The sequence below is a fragment of the Stomoxys calcitrans genome, chromosome 3 (genome assembly GCF_963082655.1).
Source record: "Stomoxys calcitrans chromosome 3, idStoCalc2.1, whole genome shotgun sequence".
Taxonomy (NCBI): domain Eukaryota; kingdom Metazoa; phylum Arthropoda; class Insecta; order Diptera; family Muscidae; genus Stomoxys; species Stomoxys calcitrans.
Window position 1 is genome coordinate 73,201,308 of NC_081554.1, and position 8,469 is coordinate 73,209,776.

Here is an 8,469-nt window from a genome sequence, read left to right on the forward strand (position 1 = left end):
GTATAATCAAGGCAATCGCAAGTGACCTAACCTTCTATAAGTGAATCCTGAATAATAGACCGGCCGGGCCGAACTTTGGATACCCACCACCTCGGCTATATATGTAAACCGCCTTTCATCAAAATCCGGTGAAAATTGCATACCTTATGTTCCATAGCAGTTATATCGAAACATGATCCGATTTGGCCCAAATATCAATAAGTACAAGTCATTGTTCAATTGTGTATAACAAAATATTGGACTTTTTAGTAGCTATATCTAAAAATAAACCGATCTGAACCATATACGACACGGATGTCGAAAAGCCTAACATAAGTCACTGTGTCAAATTTCAGTGAAATCGGATTATAAATGCGTCTTTTATGGGGCCAAGACTTTAAATCGAGATATCGGTCTATACGGCAGCTATATCCAAATCTGAATCAGTCTGTGCCATATTGCAGAAAGATGTCGAGGAGTTTAACTTAACTCACTGTCCCCAATTTCGGCGACATCGGGCAATAAATGCGCCTTTTATGGGCCCAAAACCTTAAATCGATAGATCGGTCTATTTGGCAGCTATATCCAAATCTGAACCTATCTGAGCCAAATTGACGAAGAATGTCGATGGGTTTAACACAACTCAGTGTCCCAAATTTCAGCGACATCGGACAATAAATGCGTCTTTTATGGGCGCAAGACCTTATATTGAAGGATCGGTTTATATCGCAGCTATATCCAAATCTGGACCAATCTGATCCAAATTTCAAAATGATGTCAAGGGGCTTAACCTAACTCACTGTTCCAAACTTCCGAGACATCTGGCAATAAATTGCGTCTTTTCACGGGCCCAAAACCTTAAATCGAGGGATCGGTCTATATGGCAGCTATATGCAACTCTGATCCGATCAGGGCCAAATTAAAGAAAGATGTCAAAGGGCTTAAGACAACTCACTGTCCGAAATTTCAGCAAAATCGGATAATAAATGTGGCTTTTATCAGCCTAAGACCCTAAATCGGAGGATCGGTCTATATGGCAGCTATATCCAAATCTGGACCGATATAAGCCAAATTGACGAAGGATATCGAAGGGCCTAACACAACTCACTGTCCCAAATTTCAGCAAAATCGGATAATAAATGTGGCTTTTATCAGCCTAAGACCCTAAATCGGAGGATCGGTCTATATGGCAGCTATATCCAAATCTGGACCGATATGAGCCAAATTTACGAAGGATGTCGAGGGGCCTAACACAACTCACTGCCCCAAATTTCAGCAAGATCGGATAACAAATTTGGCTTTTATTGGCCTAAGACCCTAAATCGGCGGATCGGTCTATATGGGGGCTATATCAAGATATAGTCCGATATAGCCCATCTTCGAACTTAACCTGCTTATGGACAAAAAAAGAATCTGTGCAAAGTTTCAGCTTAATATCTCTATTTTTGAAGACTGTAGCGTGATTTCAACAGACAGACGGACATGTCTAGATCGTCTTAGATTTTTACGCTGATCAAGAATATGTATACTTTATAGGGTCGGAAATGGATATTTCGATGTGTTGCAAACGGAATGACAAAATGAATATACCCCCATCCTTCAGTGGTGGGTATAAAAACATAGCTAAATTAAAATATAAACATATAACACCTACCTTGAAGATATCCAGTGGAAAGTTTTAATGAAATATTTGATTTCAAGTCAATGTTGCATTGGTTCACAGTTGTGGAAATGTTGAATTTTCATTTAAGCAGCAAAAAACCATTGCGTTTTAATTTTGTTTAAATATATTCGATTATTTTTAGATAGAAGAAAGTGTGAAGAAACAAAATAAATAATTTAATATAAGCACTCGCGATTTTCTTAAACTTTTAAATAGCCTACACTCGTGCGTGCGTATGTATGTATGTGCAAACAAAAACAATCGAAACCGTAAAACGGATAGAGAGAAGTGTAACCGAGTATTTGGTAGATAAGAATGCTTGTTTTATAAACAATTGTACAATTGTTTTAACGCTTCTTTACAAAGTACGACCATTAAAAAAGAGAGAGCAAGATTGTGAGTGGTAAAGGGGGGGAGAGAGGTTATATTAATTTTCTCTTTTCTTGGTATGTAATTTGGTGTTGATGATCTTAGAATTTTCTGATGTTGTTATTGTGCTATCGTTAGTGTTGTTATTGTTCGTTCGCATACGTCAATTTAAATTTTTTGTTTTATTTTTGTTTGGTTTAGTATATTCATTCCTTCATTCCGTTGTTATGTATTTTCTTATTCTTCAATTTTCTTATTTTAAGACTTCACACAAACTTTTGACCACATATGGCAGACACAATGACGATCTTGATTTTAGCTGTTTTTGTTGTTGTTGTTTGTTAATTTTTTTACATTAGGTATGCATGTAAGTTTGTACATATGTATGTAGGTATGCATGCACAAACATACATAAATTGTTATTGTTGGCGTTGGCCATTGGATTTATGTGTGTACTGTGTTCTGAAGGTGAAATAATAATACTTCCAAAAAAAGATACAAAAATATCGCTATACATTTACACACATATGTATGTATGTATGAACCAAAAATTTTTACGTATGGCACATACTGCATACATACATACATATGTATGTAGATATTTTTATATACAAACTTATATTTATATAAAATCAAGCAAGATTCATATAAAAACCGAAATTCGCGCAAGCAACGCACATCTCATTCACCCAATTCACTAATACACATTTAAATATTTGCTTTTTCCCCCTACACTTAAGCGCCAAGCGCTCTTAACATGCCTTTCTGTCTCTCTCTCTCTCTCTCTCCCACTCTCACTCTCTTATTCAGATTCACGATCTCATGCTCCCACTTTTGCCCCAAACACTCACACTAACTTAATGGCCAAGTAACAAAAACAAAAAAAAGCAAAACAAAACAACAACAACACTTATTTCATTGATTTTGTGAGAAGAAATCATAAAATATTAACACTTTATCATTTATTTTTATAGTATTAAAACTTGAACATTGTGCTCGTTTCTTTTTTTTCGTTTTGCCCCCACTTGATTTTTACACAACCACCAAAAAATCTTATAGAAAGAACCATTCATTCAGCAGCTTACTTGGCTTAATTTCTTTCGCACACGTTTCGTTAATTTTTCACACCGCTGTTTGTTGGCTCACGCGGCCCACAGAAATGGTTCAAATTCTATTTAAAGCAACAAAATTCAAATTGCCGTATTCCTTGAACGAAATTAAAGATGACTGTCGACACTTTCACTACTAATATAATAAGTTGAAATCTTAATAACTGAACAATTGTAGGTAGATATATCTGCTTATTAAATTCACTTAATTATTTTATAAACCTTTTTTTCTGTGTTTTTCACAACTTTATACGAATTTTTTTGATTATTATTTTTTTCTTATTTAATTTGTGTGTGTGTGTGTTTGTTGCTTTTAAAAATCGTTTCGTTTTGTTTCAAAAAGACGTACAACAACGACGGCGACTACTACTGATGTTGATGAAGAATACGGTAAAATCTACCGCCTCAGGCATGCAGAAGAAAACAAGAAAGAGGTTCGTTCGTGTGGAGAGCGCGCACGGTTCTGACGCAAATCGAAAAGCATTCAAGTGTGTTATGTATGAGGCAATATGAGATACTCTGTATCTATATCGCAGTGGAAGCCCCACCAACACATGAATTTAAGTTATCAAAAATTTTGAGATTAACAGCTGTTTGCAATGATACAGCGAGCGCCAAAGCTCTTGTCGATAAGCTCAGTTGTTTCGTGATCTGATCTCTCTTTTAGTTTGCTACCTCGCTCTCAGTTATGCTAGTGGTGTGTCAAGTATAATGGTGTGGGCCGAAGTTGAAGTATTTATATTATCTTCTGTTGTATGCTTATGTATTTTATACCCTAACCAAAATATTTTGAAACCTTAAACCCCGTTTACACTGGCCATTAAATCTGGATTTAAGGCTATCGTCAGATGATTTTATAAAGGGAAAACAGATGATCGAGCCATTAAATCTGGATTTAAGGCTATCGTCAGATGATTTTATAAAGGGAAAACAGATGATCGAGCCATTAAATCTGGATTTAAGGCTATCGTCAGATGATTTTATAAAGGGAAAACAGATGATCGAGCCATTAAATCTGGATTTAAGGCTATCGTCAGATGATTTTATAAAGGGAAAACAGATGATCGAGCCATTAAATCTGGATTTAAGGAGCAGTGTAAACGCGGATATAATCTTCAGAGAAATTTAGGTATGAAATGACCTAAAAATTTCTCCTAAGAACGTTAAACTCTTTGAAGATTCTTCTCACCCACTACAATATTAATTTGCAACAACTCGAGACATTGTACTATGCCTCCTCCAAACGTCATTGGTTTAGATCCTAACAAAATTTAAGATAGGTAGATAATAACAGCGATACTCTACAGAGCCACCGCAGCGCTTATAATAAGCGGCAGTAATAGAGATGGAGGTCGAGCTCGCTACCAGATTGGCCACCAAAGCACTTAATTTTTATAAAAAAAAATTATAAAAATGTCTTCCCTCCCCAACGATTGGCCTGAACCCAATATGAGTGCTCATATTTCCAATATTTCTCATTTTTCAATATTTCCAAGCCCATGGGCTTACGTTCTTGTGCACGTACACAAATTTGTGCAATAGTGTGCGTGTATTTGCCAGCCACTGTCATATACCAAAGAAAAATCAAAGTCCAACCCAATTGGTAATTTTGATTTAAATTACGCTACACTGTTTAAGTGATGTTTTGTCGCCATCTATCGGCACATCCCAAGAAAAGTATTCCTTTTGCTTTGTGTTACAGGGTGACGTTGTAAGCATTGATTTTTTTCGGCATCATTGAATAACAACAAATGACAACGAACAATACGCTACTAAAAAGAGTTATTAATATTCAATGTTGTAAATATAAGTTAATGGACAACTCTTTGCTGCCAGTCATATGGAAGTTGAATAACAACTGCCAATTTCGTTGCAAACTGAAAAGCCACTGCATTATCACATCCCACACACAACAGGGTGTGTTGTAAATATGAATGGTTTAGATCCCAGAAGAGATTAACATAGATAAATTACAGACAGATAACGATGTTGAAATTCGCAAATAGACTGGTTGATGGCGCTTGTGAGAATAGTTAAATAAGAGTTATCTAAGTTCTTGCCGCAAGCAAAATATTACGCTGAATTCAATGCTAGAGGTGTAAATGTGGAGCTACATACTAGAGGTGTGCCCGTGAATCGCGACTAGTCGTGTCACGCGTGAGTCAAGGGATTCGTGGGTGAGCGTGATTGAATTAAAATCCTTATAGCGACTCACAACGCTAATCACGAACCACGAGATCTCACAATTCATAAGAAAATCACGACTTTAGGCGCTATTACACGGCGTGTAGATGTCTTATGACATGCCAATTTTTGTATACACATGTAATTGAAAATGTTTGTAAAAATTGTCATGTTTACTATCACAACTGTGTGTTATTTTCGTATGACATAACCTAAAAATTTGAGCAAAATCTGATTTTTAATGCGTAATCATTGTTAAAATTGTGTAAAAGGCTGGTTAAAACATAAATTGGTGAAAACAATTTCATTTGGGGTTGCTTTTATTCGACTGACAACAAAAACAGCTGATTTCTTTATGCTTTTGTCAGAAAAAATAGAGCAGGCTCTAATCGAAAAAAATGTCATGTGGTATTTTAAAAAGTTGTTGTTGTTGTTGTAGCAGTGAGTTATACACTGAGGCGACAGCCCTTGCCGATGAAGAAGTCCAAGTGATTTTCATATGTTAGTTTCGTTTGTGCTAAATAAGCCAACAACATGCCGTGTAATAGAGCCTTTAGGGTTATTATTCTATTCTGCTTTCGCTTTAATTCTTAATTGTTTCGCGAGCGAAATTTGACAACAATCAAATGTTTTTGCAGTGGCTCTAGGAGTGATAGGAGCGATGTATATATATATATATATATATATATATATATATATATATATATATATATATATATATATATATATATATATATATATATATATATATATATATATATATATATATATGAGACCTATATCTAAATCTCGACCGATTTCCACGAAATTCACCTGCCAAATTTCGAGAAAATCGGTTAGCGAATGACCATTTTATTGCATTATTACTGAAAATCGGACGAACATATATATGGGCGCTATATCCAAATCTGAACCGATTATTTCTAATTTCAATAGGCTTCGTCTCTAGACCGAAAAACATGCCTGTAATAAATTTGAAGACGACGGACAGACAAACGGACGGACATAGCCAAATTCGAATCTGAAAGTGATTCTGAATCGATCGGTATACTTATCAATGGGTTCATCTCTTCCTTTTGGGTGTTACAAACAAATTCAATAAGTCATTCACCTGTACCACAGTAGTGGTGTAGGGTATAATGCCATGTTATATGCAAAATTTATATCGTCTGATAGCAGCTTAAGACGCATTAGAAATCCTGTATAACCAAGGTGGATTTAAAAAGGTGGTCTCATGCGAACAGCTAGAAACAGTCGGTCAGTTAGAATATCCGCCTATGGCGCTGAACACCTGGGTTCGAATCCGGGCGAGAACATCAGAAAATATTTGCAGCGGCAGTTATGCCCTCCTAATGCTGGCAACATTTGAGGTACTATGCTATTTAAAAACTTTTCTCCAAAGAGGTGTCGCATTGAGGCACGCCGTTTGGACACGGCTATAAAAAGGAGACCACTTATCATTGAGCTAAAAACTTGAAAGGGACAGCGTTTATTAATATGTGAGTAGTTTGCCCCTGTTCCTTAACGGAATGTTCATGGGCAAATTTTTCTTTGAAGTGTCGTGGTCCACCTTGACAAAAATGAAAGAACATTAGGTCTGTTCGAGTACTTTTGCGGTAAAAATTTGCAGGAGAGTAGGAGCCACGCCGTTTGGACACGGCTATAAAAAGGAGACCACTTATCATTGAGCTAAAAACTTGAAAGGGACAGCGTTTATTAATATGTGAGTAGTTTGCCCCTGTTCCTTAACGGAATGTTCATGGGCAAATTTTTCTTTAAAGTGTTGTGGTCCACCTTGACAAAAATGAAAGAACATTAGATCTGTTCGAGTACTTTTGCGGTAAAAATTCTTTAAAAAAATTTGCAAGTTAAAGAACGTCCAACGGGAAGTCGTCCAGTAAAAATTTGCAGAACAACAGCTGATTTTTGTTTTGGTTGCTCAGGGGAAACAATTGTTTTGAAATAAAAAATGCTGGCGATACTTGTGAGGAATTTTTCTTACATAAACGTCAATTTATTGGCCCGAGAGTGACAAGGCTAGAAGGGAAGCCATTCGTTGTATCCGTGATCTCCGTGCCGGTGGACAGCTATCACAATTTACAATGCACGAAGCTACGAATGGCATCCGTGGTGCACAAGTCGCGCAAGGCGCTGATCTCAGACGGAATCGCTACTCTGATGCTGAAGAATCTAGATCTGCTTGTCTGAACACTATTATAGTACCCGATGTTTGGAAGATGTACTGTGTGACCCCGCTACTGAAACTTGGAAAGGACACGAGCAATGGGAAGTCGTACAGACCGCTCTGTCTTCTTTCATCAGTAGCTAAGACGCATGAGTGACTACTCCTTCCGATCCTCCCGTTGGACAGTTTCCATTCGCCGAGCATCAGCATGCATTTTGAAGGCTGCATGGGACTACAACAGCTTTACATGCCATCACCGTACACCAAAGTCGAAACAACGTTCTCAAGTACCTTGTCGGCAGCACTCGGTTTGCTGACAAAGGAACCTTGGACTAATGCTTTTGGATATTGTGGCTAGACAAATTGCTGCGACCACTTATGCGAGGCTAAGGGAGCTTTCTATTTGGTCTTGTGGCGGCTACCGACACTGTGTTATCATTGAAGATATCCGTATCCGTTCACAATTGGCAAACTAATTTGTACTAATTTTTCTAACCCCACTGTGCGTCACTTGTTTAACTGCCTAGCTAGACCCACTAAATCCCATGGCAACATCTTCCCTCCTTAACGGCGTTGGTTCCATCGTAGCTCTCTGATGAGTATGACTCCATTAGAACACTTAAAAACCGATCATTGCTCTTTTCTTGGTGTTTGGAGGGATACAAAATCTTTTAATTTTTCAAGATTTTCCAAAAAATTCCGCAAATTTTGCACTCACCTTCTAATGTAGAACAACTGACTTTAGGTTAAATTACAACTTCATTTGGCGAGTTTTCTGTACCTGAACACTAGCTGCTGCCTTGAATCTTCTTTAAAAGTAAATAAGAATAAAACAAACTTAATAATTTCTAATAAACAATATTTTTATTTTTTACTTACCTCTGCCTCTTTGGTTCATTTTGCCGTTAGCTTTTGTATTTTCATGTAACGGCTGATTCTCATAAAACAGCTGACCTTTACAAAACATCTGTTCAAAGTTG

At 36.9% G+C, this 8,469-nt stretch overlaps 1 protein-coding gene across 5 annotated transcripts in view; it reads right to left on the bottom strand.

The window, feature by feature from the left end:
- LOC106091812 (dnaJ protein homolog 1) overlaps window positions 1-3,607 on the bottom strand; it is a 172,500-nt gene extending 168,893 nt beyond the window's left edge. For 2 of the 5 annotated variants that reach the window (XM_013258483.2, XM_013258477.2), the window contains exon 1: window positions 3,097-3,607. The gene's annotated coding sequence lies outside the window, so the exon portion shown is untranslated. Of the gene's footprint in view, window positions 1-1,633; window positions 1,787-3,096 lie in introns of those variants that run through there. The other 3 variants (XM_013258478.2, XM_059364445.1, XM_013258479.2) reach the window with 3 other exon arrangements.
- Window positions 3,608-8,469: the final 4,862 nt, after the last annotated feature.